This window comes from Cyclopterus lumpus, chromosome 19 (assembly GCF_009769545.1).
Source record: "Cyclopterus lumpus isolate fCycLum1 chromosome 19, fCycLum1.pri, whole genome shotgun sequence".
Lineage (NCBI taxonomy): Eukaryota > Metazoa > Chordata > Actinopteri > Perciformes > Cyclopteridae > Cyclopterus > Cyclopterus lumpus.
The window spans coordinates 622,227-637,193 of NC_046984.1; the positions used below are offsets into that span (position 1 = coordinate 622,227).

Sequence of the window (14,967 nt, forward strand, 5' to 3'; positions counted from 1 at the left end):
GCATCAGCAGGACCATGGCAGGAGGCACAGAGGAAGCTAGTACTACCACAGGTTACTGTATGAAGGAGTATTTCTTCTACTACTGATAGATACAGATATACAATGAGGAACAACCGCTCATGCTTTGATGGGTATGAATACCATCTGAATCATAATCAGAGTCAACAACACAGCTGAAGGCCTAAAGAAGAAAACACAAATGTTAATTATGTTTCTGACCACTCTTAAAGGCAACATGGCCTCAATGAGCTTCATTGTAAGGGACTCCATTTTCATGTAAAAGTCATAACCCAAACCTGATCAAAACCACCACAAGACTTCCTCAATGATAAATATTGCCCCTGCTACCACATGATTATGTCAGCCACCAATATTCCAAGAGACATTTAGCTATGACACCAGTAACAGGAAGGAAGACCATGTCAGATCTGCATGATGCAAACCAGTGAGGAGGAAGGCCGAGTGCTTTGCATGCTGAACAATTGTTGGACATGCGAGCAGCCGGTGTGAGGACGTTCTGCTCTGAGGAATTATTGCACAGCAAATGGGACGTAAAATGTTAGAATAATCATGTATCTGAGGTGAGTTATGAACGGAGCCCACAGTAGTGAAGTAGATTAAAACAAGTGAATCCAATTACTGGTAATGGAAAGCAGCTGGCCGAGCAGCACATGTTGGGTAGAACCATGAGGCCAATGCTGAGGTCTGTAGAACACGATGGTTGTTTGAGTCTAATTTGTCACAAATACAGATTGACAAGCCAGAAGACTTGAAAAACCTTGTGGTGCGTGTTGTGTTTTGTAGAAATAGTAACGTTGGAGGCCTACATCTGATTGGCTTTCTTTTTTTTGTCTCGGTTAACATGAGGGTATTCTGATATCATAACAACACCATAACTCCTCTGTGGATTTACAGAAAAACAAGGTTAGTGTTTGCCTGCAGTCGCGAACAAACCCTCTTATCCGTGTGTTTATTTACGGACACTAAATCAATTCATCTGTGATACAGCCAACAGTCATGTACTGGATAAGCTTTCGTTTCAAAACATTTGGATTTAATTATCATGGGGATATGATATCCAAACAATCTGGTTTCTTCCATTAATAACATGATTGCGGCATGGCAGTGCAAGCTAAGGCTGCAGCGTTTTCATATATTTTCGTGGATTTGGAACTTGTTTACTTACTATTATGGGCATGAGGCAAAACCCAATTTAGAGTAATGATACAGTTTACATTTTGGAGTTTTAAAAGATCTATGAGGAAGTGTCCTGGTTCCACAGCCTGCTGTAGCCCAACTGAAAACAAACATTACCCGTGTGATTTTTCCAGAATAAAAGAATTCTCAGTTGCTTCGGCCGTTTGCAGGTAAGCGCCGTCGCCGCGAGGAACAGCTTTTGTGTTCCTGATAACTGCAGCACTGTGTATTAAGGAAACGTAAGCAGTGTGTTACTTTACAGATAAAACACTTCAGTGCATGATGTTCTATTTATAGACATAAACTACGGTGCAGTTTGAGGGCAGGCTCTTGAGAAGTGTCTTTCTCCTTCTCCAGAGCACCCTTTTGGACAGCAGGGGTGCATGCTGGGAGCAGTGTTACAAGTGGCACCTGCTCTTGAGTTGAGTCTTATATATTAAAATGAACAATCAACACAAAGTTTGTTTCTCACATTTGACTCATTTAACTATTGTTGAAGTGGAGATGTTCTCAACAAAAAGTAGTTTTCCGCAAAGTCATCTTAGCCTCAAGCATTCTGAGGCTGCAACTATTATTGAGTAATACAATAGAATCATCTTTCTATGTAAACAGCAGGCGTCATTTAATATTTGTGCGTGCTCTCATGTCCCGTTGTCAGAATCAATATTCCAACAGAAGTTCTACAGAGTGCCGACAGGATCGAGACCGTTTCAGAGCCATTGAGGCCTAACGAGTGACCGTGTTAACTGGTGCCTTTCAGATGAATGGGTCTGTTGTTGCTTGCAGTAGCTTGCTTAAATGGTTGGTGGATAATAAACGCAGACTCGTATTTAAAATGATTGTCTTTTTTACGAGGACACCTACGTGTTCCGTTGTTCTCAACAGCCACCGTCACTACGAAGCCCGAGGCGTTCAGGGTCTCAGTTAACATGGTCACTGAGGGCTTTCTACCACCCGGAGCATACTCTCATGGCTTTGTTCACAGGGTCCTTCAGTAGTACAGCTTCACACTCCGTGTCATGGTTCATTGTTGCTGTTTCCTTTCTAGTTTGAAGTGGGATTTTATTCCATAAATACAGGCCTAGAGTTTTTAGTGAGGCTTGAATATGAATCAAATGATGCGTCTTGGCGTCAATAAGCCGGTTCCTTACCAGAAAAATGATTATCGTGCTCGGCTGTAAACCCTCCTATTGTTATGGCAATCCCAGGAACATGTGTCTTATCTGTTCTCTGCAGGAGAGGAGGCAGTAAAGAGTTCACTGAACAGTTGTCATCATAAGTCTGCAATATAATTCACTCGGCTGAATGTCCGTATTTAAAACAGATTAGAGACTTTGAGAGGCAGAGAAAGGAAATTAGGTCAAAAGCACAGTTGGCCTGGTACTAAAGGGATTCATTTGTCCATTCATCTTCCGTCACATTATCGCTCAGCCTTTTATTCAACTAATATGTTATACATCATATGTTTCATTTTCAGAAAATGAAACATCATATGTTTCATTTTCTAATTATTTCCCCTCTAGTTCTTCATGTTGTGTCATGTATTTATTTATTGTTAGTGTGCACCAGCTTCATAGTATGTGTGTGTATCCTCATAGCCGGACCATTCTTTAGGGGTTTGGCTTCTTGATTTAGAGTCTGTGCATTCCTCTGAGTTGAAGTAACAATAATGTTATGCTTCATGTTTCGCTTCTCAAATCCAGAGGAGCCCTGGGGGACTTTGAATTTAGCTCCATTGTCTCTTAGCTAATTCACGAGAAGTTTTTACATTGAAGATATATCTGAGAAACAGCCTCTAGCTGTGCAAGGTTCTCCGCTCTACCGTAGATAAAAGCAGGCAGCAGTCACAGTGTCCAGTTTCACAAGCAGACCGATCATTCAAACGGCAGGACACAAATCATTTAAATAGACTGGTTATATCGTCCGTCGTTAGAGCTTAGGCTGAGTGCTGTGCTCGTATTTCAAAGAGCTCTCTTCTCTCAACTGGTTTCATAATCACTATCTATTGGATGACCTGGCATTAAAGGGCTGTACCACTCTCGTACACAGCCTGTCGGTCATCTCAACCTGCCAATGAACCTGCTAATTATGGCGTCTTGTTTATCACAGTTGATTTTGAAAGAACGCGGCTTTGAGAGCACTTGTTTGCAGTTGCGCAATAACGTGACTAACCAATGATTTAAGTTGCAAGCTAGGACCACTGATTCAACCTGCTTGTTGGAGTCTGTGTTCCACCACAGTCCCCGACATTGGTCTCATGATTCATTTGTTTTCTAAAGATAGATTTGATTTTGTAGCAAGTAACGAGGGTTTCAGGGCAAATGTGTTTTCTTTGCAAAATGTAGTGAAGTAAAAGTGAAAGTAAACAGAAATATAAATAGTAAAAAGTAAAGTTCAGATATCCAAAAAAACGACTTAAGTACAGTAACATTAGTATTTCTACTTCGTTACTGTACACCACTGAGTTTGTCCTGTTATGTTATATTATCCTCTGATAACACTCTTTGGTTTCCCTCAAGACACACTCATATTCCCTGAACACTCCTGCGTGTTGGTGTGCTGTGCATTAGTCTGGAGTGTGTTCTTCACTGTATTATCAGGGACATGCAAACAACGATCGATGGGTAAACTCTAAATGCTGAACTGAAAACTATTTGTGAATCTTGTGTTGGTCCAAGTCATTTTATCAAGAAAATATCATTAGGCCAAACAGTGTGACGAAAAAGGTGTTGAGTAATAATTGACCTCTAGATGATGGAAAGAAACATATTGCCTGGAAGTTTTTCCAACTAAAATCCATTTACTGTCAAAGAGACAAGAATGTCTAAACGTAGAGCGATAAAAACAAAATACGGTTAGGAACCACCAGAGGTAAGCTTACCATTTAAGATGAATTGTAAAAATAGCATAATCAATATTAGTAAGCCTGTGGTTATGTTGGGCCCTTTATTTAACCTCTCGTTGACTGTGAATGGATTTTCTCTAGCTAAATGCTACCCAGACCGGCTGCATGTTACTAGTTTGCTCATGAATTAGCGCTTGGAACCATCTTACATATGTGTCCAATTAGAGTTCCAGTAAACTGAATTGGCACACGTATTGTACATCATTTGGGTTGCTGAAATGCAGCTTATGGGTTTCCTATGATGTCTAATTACATTGTAAGACACAAGTAATTGCAATAATAAGTAATGTGTTTAGATTATGCAGAAGTCTGTCCAGATGTAAAACATCTGTTTTGATCGTGCAGTTGTGCTTTGTTACTTTACATGGTATTGTGAGAGCTGCTGTGAAGTTTGTTCATCTCTTATGTAAATATATAAATATGTTTATGTTCATATCTCTTCTACCTTCTGTACATATTGTAAATTCAAAGTGAAATGAATTGCATTGTCCCATGTAAAGCAGGGAGTGCTTTTGGCATGTTGGCAGGATGGAGTCACACAGTAGCATTATTGTACTGTGTGATAGCCACAAGGCTTTTAAAAGAGGAGGCCTTTAGATCGCTCACTGAGTCAGCACGTTATCAGGGAACCTTTGCTTTACATGTCTCGTACGATCAACACATGGAGAATGCCACCTGCCCAGTCAAGTACAAACATCAGGATGATCCCCATGATGAACAGCAGGGCTGCTAAAGCAAAGAAACGAGGAGACCGGACGGACTTCTAGGGATCCGGCATCAGGAAAGTGAGGCAGAGTAATGATATCAGACTAGGGGTAATCCGCACAGGCCGGTGTCTGACTTGAGCTAAGCTTCTGCAACAACACAGGTATGTCTTCAGTTTTTTCAGCTTATCCTACACGCAACACCTGTTTTTGTTTCTACCCGTTTCTCTGTCAAAGCATGTAATTAAAGCTTAAATTACACCCAGGATGAGCAATAGTTCCTAATATGGGCACTGACCTTCAATAGAGGAGGTCAAATTTTGATGTACCGAATAAAAAAATTGGAATGAGGCATCAAAAAGACCAAAGATAGAATTACTGACATATCTGACAGGTTAACACCTTTGTAAACTTTAATAAGTTTATTCTGCTGCTGTGCACAAATGTTTTTTAGATGTCATTATGAATTCTTGAGGCGGAATCTGTCTAATACTTTGGTGGGTCTGTGACATGGCTTAAAGGGATTGACTTCATGAGACTTAATCCATGTTCCGACCGAGATGCTCTCGTCTCTTCAATCTTTCATTGAGTGCCCATCTTTCCCTGACTTTCATATTCATACCTGTGCAAAGCATCTGCCACTGGCTCGCTAGGACTTCAAAGGCTCAGATGCGGAACAATGTTGCGCAGTAGATGACAGGATCCGATTTGGTTTAGGAAACAGAGGTTGAGCCTGCAGTTTGTGTGAAAACATCAAAACAGTCAGCTACATATACTCTCCAGTCAATCACGCTAACAAAGAACAGACACTATTTGTCGAAAGACTTCATTAGATTTGATTTGTATTATTAAGATCCTCCCACTGATCATCACAAGCCATAAAATATCAAGCTGACAGTGTGATGAAGCCGGTGCAGCTGGTGGGCAGGGACATGAACATGGTGTTGGATGATGGATCAGTCAATACATCATGTGGCTAGTTTTCTACAGACAGTTGTCCAACTATTTGGAATATTTACGTAACAACAACAACATGAAACATTGTTAGGTGAGGATGTAGAACCATTTTTCTCTTTCCTGACTTGAAGTCATAATCCTTGAAATGTGTATTATATATTCATGACAGGCTCTTTTGTATGTATTAGCAATAGACATTCACTGCGTGTGTGTGTATATATATATATATATATATATATATATAGCATACGGTGGTGTGGCTAGCACTGTCACCTCACATCCAGAGGGGCTTGCATTCAAACTGGGCTCTATGTGGAGTTGTCCCCCAGGCACATTGACTCTAAATAAGTTTTTTTCTTTAAACGTGTCTGTTATTCCTTTGCAGGGTCTTTGAGTTAACCAGGCTGCTTTAACAGTAATTAAAAACATATTTGGCATAATGATTAAATGGCCATGGCTTGCTTTAACATGAGAGTAGATCACTATGAAGTTATTGGCTTTCCACTCTAATGTACTTGTACTCGTGAGTGTTTAAAATTAGCCGTCATAGGAATGTAACCACCCATCTGGCCACTCCATGGACGACTATCACAAAGGCTGCAAATACATATACAGTACATTTTACAATACATTGTTTGTGCAATAGGTTTTAATTGGATAGTAAGTGAACCTGAGTTCAGACCTCACTCATCTCACTAATCACATTTAGAGTTTCTCTGAAACATTTAGTATTTTCTGAAACCGTTCTTTCGTTCTGACTTGGCAGAACATCGCTGACTGTCTGATTAGACGTTGGGCGTTGTAATGCAACCTTTCCCCAAGAATGTAATGATCTCACACATCAAGCAGATGTTCTCAATCAATATTTGTTGATGTGAAAACCCATTAGTTTGCTAATTACATTTGCATAAACATTTCACCATTTCATATTTACTATGCTAACTTGGTATTCATACAGAGTTTACATACAGTGGCCCTCAAGTGCTTACACATGTTTGGGGTAAATACTGTTTGGCCCAAGTGACAATGTATACACATACATATGTAGCCAGTCACATTCTGCTCGTGTTCGTATCATGGCCACACACACATACGCAAACCAAATATCAGCAGCAGCATCTCGCATTAAACAGCTTGCATTCCCCACCAATGACCTGCTCAGAGTAAACAAGCATGTATCTGTTTCTCCAGCAAACCAACAGTGTGTTGGTGCTGTTTGTTTGGTGGACACCCCGGCCTCACGTAAACCAGCTATTGAACTTTGTTTAATGAAAGGTATGATTTGAACATGTTTTTCTGCTGGTGGCCCTGCTTAGCCACAGTTTAGAACATCTAAATTGCTGTGGTTTGGCTGTCTGTCACAGGGAGATCCAGATAATTAACTAATAGCCGAGTCTGGCAGTAAAGGACTTGATGCAATGAATGCGACCTCTTGCAGCCCGGTTGGAAGTCCTCAGGTTTCGATGCACAATGGCTGTTGTGTTTCTGAACATATACGTTCATCCTCTGAATGTCATATATTGCTCCGAAAAAAGGCAGTTAGTAGCTTAATGAGACTACAAAACGCTATCATGCCAACCAGCGCGCCGCAGCTTCCTCGTTGTGTCTACTCGCGCTCATGTGACCGCAGTGTTGTGCAGTTATAGCATCATGTTAGCTTTTTGTTTGCGATTGCATGTGTGCTATAAAAAACCCTGCTGTTTAAAGATTATCCCTTTGGCAAAATGTGTAGGTATCATAAACGTGTGTTTGCCACAGAGTTTATTTTATGCAATAATGCACAATCCAATGAAACATTTATTTTGGATTTTTGTTTCGGGAACCAGTGTGATGCTAACTTCCTGGGTTGGCTAACATACATATGTCCTCCTGACAGCACTTCCCAGCAGGCTTTGGTTGAATGCAGGTAAACAGTCTTTGGAGAGCAAAAGAGGCAGAAGAAATTGGAAATGAGCTTGAAAACTGCCTACTTGTAAAACAATCTGGTTGTACACTTCCTCATCTCATTGGACTGTAAGTAGCAGTGCACAGAACCGCCCCCTCCTTTTACAGGCTAAGCAGGATGTCTGCGAGGCATTACTTAGGCACAGTGGTGGTGCTAGTATAATTTATTGATCCGGGACCACGATGGACCCAGGTCTCTGTGATATGCCATAAGTGCTCCAGTGATAAACACAAAGAAAACCATCAAATTAAGACAACAAAGGTAACATAATTTATGAGAGCTACCTGCATTGTTTGATATTTGCTGAATTATTCCAGTTTGTGCCAGAGAGCTTTCACATTCTGACAGCATACCACAGCCTCTATTTTTAGACCATCAGTCTGGAAAAGGTAAAAAAAACAACCTCTCTATGTTGTTGCTAAATTGAGACTCAGAGGCCAAGGCATCTTGCATTCCACCTGCCTCTGTTGACACCTTGTTCACAGCAGACATTTCAAATGTATTTTAGGCAGAAAATCCCAGGTGCAACGAGTACCAGGAATCAGGGCTGCATTCCTCTCAGGTGTGTCGGATCAAGGACCCTAATGCTGTGCATGCTGTTTCGCGTCTTCCTGGGATACTGAAATGGAAGAGAACCATTGTTAATGTTATTACTTTAATATTGGCAGGACATTGACGTTAATATTGCTACACCTGCTGTGACAAGTCAAGTATCTGCTGCATACTTTGCCTGCTGTCTGGAAGGCTAATGTATACAGTATGTGCTGCTACGGCCTACTTGCTATTCGCACACATAACAGAAACATAACTATTGAGAATGTTTGACAACTACAGTGCAGCTCCTATGAATCCTCAGCATGCTGCAGCATCTGTTGTAGTATTGAATACTCATAAAATAATAATGTAATCTCATCTTGAATTAGAGTTTCTCTCTCTCGGTACAGCATGGTTCAGTCACGTAAACTGTATGCTCCATATTAAACTGCATTTATTCATTTAAATGAAGTGACTGAAAGGGCCACTCACTCAAACACATTTGTGCTGTTCTATGCAGATTTGAACTTTTTTCAGTTCTTCACAGTTCTTCATAGATGTGTCTTATTTAAATCTCTCTATCTATATATATATATAGATAGAGAGTAAGAGTGAGAGAGAGAACATTACTACATGTATTTGTGACAAAATACATGCAGTCTTGGTTAGACTGCTGTAATTCATAATATGTCATGTAGAACAGTCGTCTCCTGTTCGCCTGAATGCAGCCACTCATCTTCTAACCGAGAAAAGAAAGCCTGATCACATAACACCAGCATTGCCCTCCTTCCACTGACTACCTGTCTGTTTCAGGATTGATTTGAAGCTTTTATTGCTTGGCGCCACCTTATCTAGCATGACTTTTCCATCATCATGGAGCACTGAGGTCGACCAACCAGAGCCTCTTGGACGTCTAAATCCAGGCGACCTGTTGTCTCTGCTGAACAGTTCACCTATTCATATAAAAGCTGCTCAGACCCGAGAAGCCTTGAAGTGCTCAAGACCAACCTCTTCTTGCTGGTACCAAAACCAGTTTTGTCCCAGGCTGTAAACGTGTTTATTTCTGCTGTAAAGTTGGGCATTTTAAGACTCTACAAGAAGTGGACTTAGTTGTTGTAACATCCTCTATTGGTTTGTTGACGGCTGTTTTGAAGTCTCAAGTTTTGCATTTTGGCAGGCACCATCTTGTTTTTTCTATAATGGTCTACTAAAGTGACCATTATATGAACTGCAGAGTGACGTAGAAACACTATACATAGAGACCAGTCAATCACCTTGCAGGCCCGCCTTAAAGCATACCCTGCTTTATGGTTTATGTGACTCTCAATAGACCATAATTTACGAATTGAACATCATGCTGTATTGAAGAAGACGTGAAACTAAAGATTGAGACCATAAACTCATGTTTATAATGGTTACTTGAGGGAATAAATCAAGAGTAATTTTCTCATAGACTTCTATACAACCAGAGGAGTCGCCCCCTGCTGGTTATTACAAAGAATGCACGTTGAACGCAATTCTTCATTGGCTTCACTTTTTGGACCCAGAGTAGACTCGCTGATCTTATCATGGAGGTCTAACGGGATTGACTGGCTTTAGGATTCAGCCTCAAGTGGCCAGTTGAGGAACTGCAGTTTGTGGCAAGTTTGTTTTAATTTCTCAGCACCTGAGGTTGCAGCTTGTGTGTGAACAGATGTTGTCACTGTGATAGTGTCACAACTGTTTAATACAGTCAAGAGTCCTGACTGAGTTGTAGCTGAGATGAAATGAACAAATGAACACGCCCCCGCATTGATTCAGTGTCGTGGCCGGCGTGATCCTACCTCAAGATAGTCTCTAGTTCGACATGATATGTGCTCAGCCAGTTCCCCAGTTGACCTCTATGATGACAGGACACGTGGCTCCCAGGAGAGTTGTGCTCCATCCACTGAAGTGTGGTATGAGTCTCCTAGAAGTCTGGTTTCATTTGTGTATACTGTTCATTTTTATATGTATATGCCTTCATCATTCATCATCTTACACATACCGTTCCTAAGCATGCGACATGTCATGCTCTCTTCTCGTAACTGGTTTGTATTATGTGGGTCTTAATATGACAACAGTTCAGGGAAAGACAGTGGTGAAGGTTTCTGGAAAGTCTGCTCAAAGTATTTGTACTGAGTATCTGCACTGTTCAGTCACATGTAGCAAGACACACAGAATGAGCTGATCGATTCATCTGTTGGCCATATCACACACCTCCTTTGTCTTTGGCCTTGTGAGTCCTCTCACCCTTGGCGGAGGCTTTGGACGCTGCACTAGTCCTCCGTGTGCTCACCACTCGGATTAATGGCTGTTTTGGCAACATATGAGCTCATGGGTAATTGGCCGAGGTGATGTTTCCTGTTGAATGCTACCTGGATCTTTTGTGGTTGCCTTCATGGTTGGTCTCTTCCCCTGCCACTAACACTGGTAATTGAGCAGCACTTTTGTGACACTGGTTGTGAACCGTGATGAGGAAGTTACATGTTTCCTCAAAGTGTCATTTGACTTTAGCCATGGTGTGTCTTTTCAAAGGAGTAACTGTGCTCATTTACCTTTGATGACTAAGAAAATATCATGGCCTTGATCTGACTTTAATTTGAACTTTTGTCTTTCAGTTAAATAATAAATGACATGACTGGACCAACCGGTTTTTGGTGCTCAGTATGAAAGGCCAATCACATACAGAAACCCACTCACTGCTTTGGCCATACCCTCCACCTTGTTCTTACATATGGCATTGACATTGAGCATTTGGAGGTCTTCCCACAGAACCCTCTTCTGTCAGACCATTACCTCATAACTTTTGAGTTTATACTCCCGGAGTATACACCGTTAGTCAAAAGTTTCTACACCAGATGTCTAACTGACAGTGCTGTAGCTAAATTTAAAGAAGCGATTCCTTCTGCATTTGATTCAATACCACGTCTCAATGTGACGGAGGACTCCTGTGCTAACTTTAGTCCGTCCCAGATTGATCATCTTGTCGATAGTGCTACAGGCTCACCGAGAATGACACTAGACTCGATAGCCCCACTGAAGAAAAATACAGTGAGGTAAAGGAGGTTTGCTCCCTGGTATAACCCTCAGACCCGTGAACTAAAGCAAACTTCACGAAAGCTCGAAAGCATATGGCGTTCCACCAATCTGGAAGAATCACGCTTAGTTTGGCGAGATAGTCTTAAAACATATAAAAAGGCTCTCCGTAATGCCAGAGCAGCCTATTACTCATCAGTAATAGAGAAAAATAAGAACAACCCCAGGTTTCTCTTTAGCACTGTAGCCAGGCTGACAGAGAGTCACAGCTCTGTGGAGCCGTGTATTCCTATAGACCTCAGTAGTAATGACTTCATGAACTTCTTCAATGAAAAGATTCTAACTATTAGAGGCAAGATTGATGATCTCTTGCCCTTAACTACTGCCGATCTGTCATCAAGAGGAGTGGCCTTGGAAACGGCTGTATGCCCTGGTGTATATTTGGATAGCTTTTCTCCCATTAACCTACACCAATTGTCCTCAATGGTTTCTACTTCTAAACCGTCTACCTGTCTCTTAGACCCCATCCCAACGAGGCTGCTTAAAGACGTGTTGCCTTTAATTGGCACCTCTCTGTTGGATATTGTTAATGTGTCTTTGCTAACAGGCCATGTACCACATTCCTTCAAAGTAGCTGTAATTAAACCTCTCCTGAAGAAGCCCACTCTTGATCCAGAGGTGTTGGCTAACTACAGACCGATCTCTAACCTTCCCTTCCTCTCTAAGATCCTTGAGAAAGTAGTCGCAAATCAGTTGTGCGACTTCCTACATCAGAATAGTTTATTTGAGGAGTTTCAGTCAGGATTTAGAAAACACCACAGCACAGAGACAGCACTGGTGAAAATTACAAATGACCTCCTAATTGCATCAGATAAAGGACTCATCTCTGTACTGGTATTATTAGACCTTAGTGCTGCGTTCGACACCATTGATCATGACATCCTATTACAGAGACTGGATCAGTCGATTGGCATTTCAGGTACCGCACTAAGTTGGTTTAAATCCTATTTATCAGATCGATCTCAATTTGTATTTGTAAACGATGAAGCCTCAATGACCACCAACATTAATCACGGAGTTCCACAAGGTTCTGTGCTTGGAACAATTTTATTTACCTTATATATGCTTCCTTTGGGCAATATTATCAGGAAACACTGCATAAACTTTCATTGCTATGCAGACGATACTCAATTATATCTATCGATCGAACCAGAGGAGACCAACCAGCTCGCTAAAATTCAAGAATGTCTTAAAGACATAAAAACATGGATGACCTGCAACTTCCTGATGTTAAACTCAGACAAAACTGAAGTTATTTTTACTGGGCCCTGAACACCTCAGAGATCAATTATCTGGTGATGTGGTTTCTGTAGATGGCATTTCCCTGGCATCCAACACCACTGTAAAGAATCTCGGCGTTATCTTTGACCGGGACTTGTCCTTTAACTCCCACGTTAAGCAAATCTCAAGCATTGCATTTTTTCATCTACGTAACATTTAAAAAATCAGGCACATCTTGTTTTAAAAAGATGCAGAAAAGCTGGTTCACACGTTTGTTACTTCCAGACTCGATTACTGCAACTCCTTATTATCAGGCTGCTCTAATAAGTCTCTTAAGTCCCTCCAGTTGATCCAGAATGCTGCAGCTTGTGTACTCACAAAAACTAAGAAAAGAGATCACATGACTCCTGTATTAGCTGCTCTGCACTGGCTCCCTGTAAAATCAAGAATCACATTTAAAATTATTCTCCTCACATACAAAGCCTTGATTGGTGATGCACCATCATATCTTAAGGAGCTTGTAGTACCATATTGCCCCACTAGAGGGCTGCGCTCACTAAATGCGGGGCTACTTGGGGTTCCTAGAGTCCTAAAAAGTAGGATGGGAGCAAGAGCCTTCAGTTATCAAGCTCCTCTTTTATGGAACCAGCTTCCACTTTCAGTCCGGGAGGCAGACACAGTCACCTCATTTAAGAGTAGACTTAAGACTTTCCTCTTTAATAGTGCTTATAGTTAGGGCTGAATCAGGTTTGCCCTGGTCCAGCCCCTTGATATGCTGCTATAGGCTTATAGGCTGCTGGGGGATGTTTTAGGATACACTGAGCACCTATCTCCTCTTCTCATGGATGAATTTACATCTCTCCATTGCACCTTATTAACTCTGCTTCCTCCCCGGAGTCTTTGTGACTTCACATCTTATAGGGTCCATTGGACCTGGAGGTATCTGATGCCTGGTGAGCCGGCCTCCCCCCCCCCCCCCCCCCTCCCCCCCCCCCCCCCCTCCCTCCCCTCTCTGCCTCACTACCAACCGACAGATGATTTCCAGATATTGTCATTCCACACCTGTCTACTAGATGCCCTCAGAGTTTCCTGCCCAGACCTGAACCTGTTCCCTGAAATCCACCTGCTCTGCTTCCATGTCTGCATTTGGGTTCTCCTCCCAAACTCCACCTGCTGATGCAACCCTGTCTTCTACAAGATTAGATCCCCATACAACTATACTCCATTCTCAATTAAGTTTTGAGGGAAATGTAGTGTCTCCTGGACTAAGGTCACAGCCACAAAAGGCAACAACGCTGACCTCCTCCTATGTGGACTTCTGCATACTATGTGAGAAACTTATTTTTTACACGTCAAAAACAAATGTAATCTGGGAGACAGTATGTTTCACTTCAAACTTAATCAATAATCCAACTTTCTCAGGGAACATAGTTTTTATTAGACCATCGGACCAAGAGTTTATTAGTAAAACATTCACGAGGACAACAGAGAATTATCACACTGAAAGGAGGAGGAATAAGGAAATGACTGCATCCACAAACCGCTCATCAGGCTATGCATAATGAGAAATGTACAGAAATCATCAAGCAGCAGAATAAGATTGTTCTAATGTAATGGGAGACTTGTGATGTTTAGGTACTCAGTGGGCCTGTACTAACAGTCAAAGTGGGAAGAAGTCTTGGGTTCTCTTGGTTTGAATCCTCTCAGTGTAACTCCTGCATACACAGATCAAAATAACAGGGCTGAAAAAGACCAAAGTAAAACTGTCAAGAATGGGCATTGGTCTGGATGAATGGACGAGCCTGTGAATTCTTCCACTGGGTTACCGCATGGTTGTTTGTGTATTGAAACAGATGCTACATAGAATCCATCGCTCAAGGGAGGAATGATGTGTATGATTCCAAAAAAACGGTCCTTTGAAAATAGATTCTGTGTCACTCTTGGGAGTATTGATAGTAACGCTGAGGAATGATTTCCTTCTCACACTTAAGGTTACAGAAGATGCTCTCAATATTTATTCTTGTCAGTCTAAAGAGATCATGAAAACAGAGGTTGTTGCTGTGTTTGTTGGCTGTTTTCTCTCACTGAAGACGTGATGTTGTCATTAGAGTAGCTGAGAGGAATGGCATGACTTCATGTCACCGTCATTTCCTTGGAAAGGTTTTGTAGTCCTCTTATCACATGAGAAATAATTATGTTTATAGGATCTATTAAACCATGCAGGCGAGCCTTGTTTCTGCAGTGATTCAGCTACTTAATGAAGTAAGTCGTGTAATGCAGGTTAATATTGTGCCATTCAATCGGGTGATTAGATATGAAACCAGAATACAGCTGATCTTAATTCAGCTTATTGAAGGATTTGTATTTGTTGACCTCTTGTTCATTCT

At 41.4% G+C, this 14,967-nt stretch overlaps 1 protein-coding gene across 3 annotated transcripts in view; it reads left to right on the forward strand.

Moving 5' to 3' along the window:
• Positions 1–457: 457 nt before the first annotated feature.
• The window catches only part of myocd (myocardin), a 157,351-nt gene continuing 142,841 nt past the window's right edge, over positions 458–14,967 (forward strand). For all 3 annotated transcript variants that reach the window (XM_034559490.1, XM_034559491.1, XM_034559492.1), the window contains exon 1: positions 458–581. The gene's annotated coding sequence lies outside the window, so the exon portion shown is untranslated. The remainder of the gene's footprint in view (positions 582–14,967) is intronic.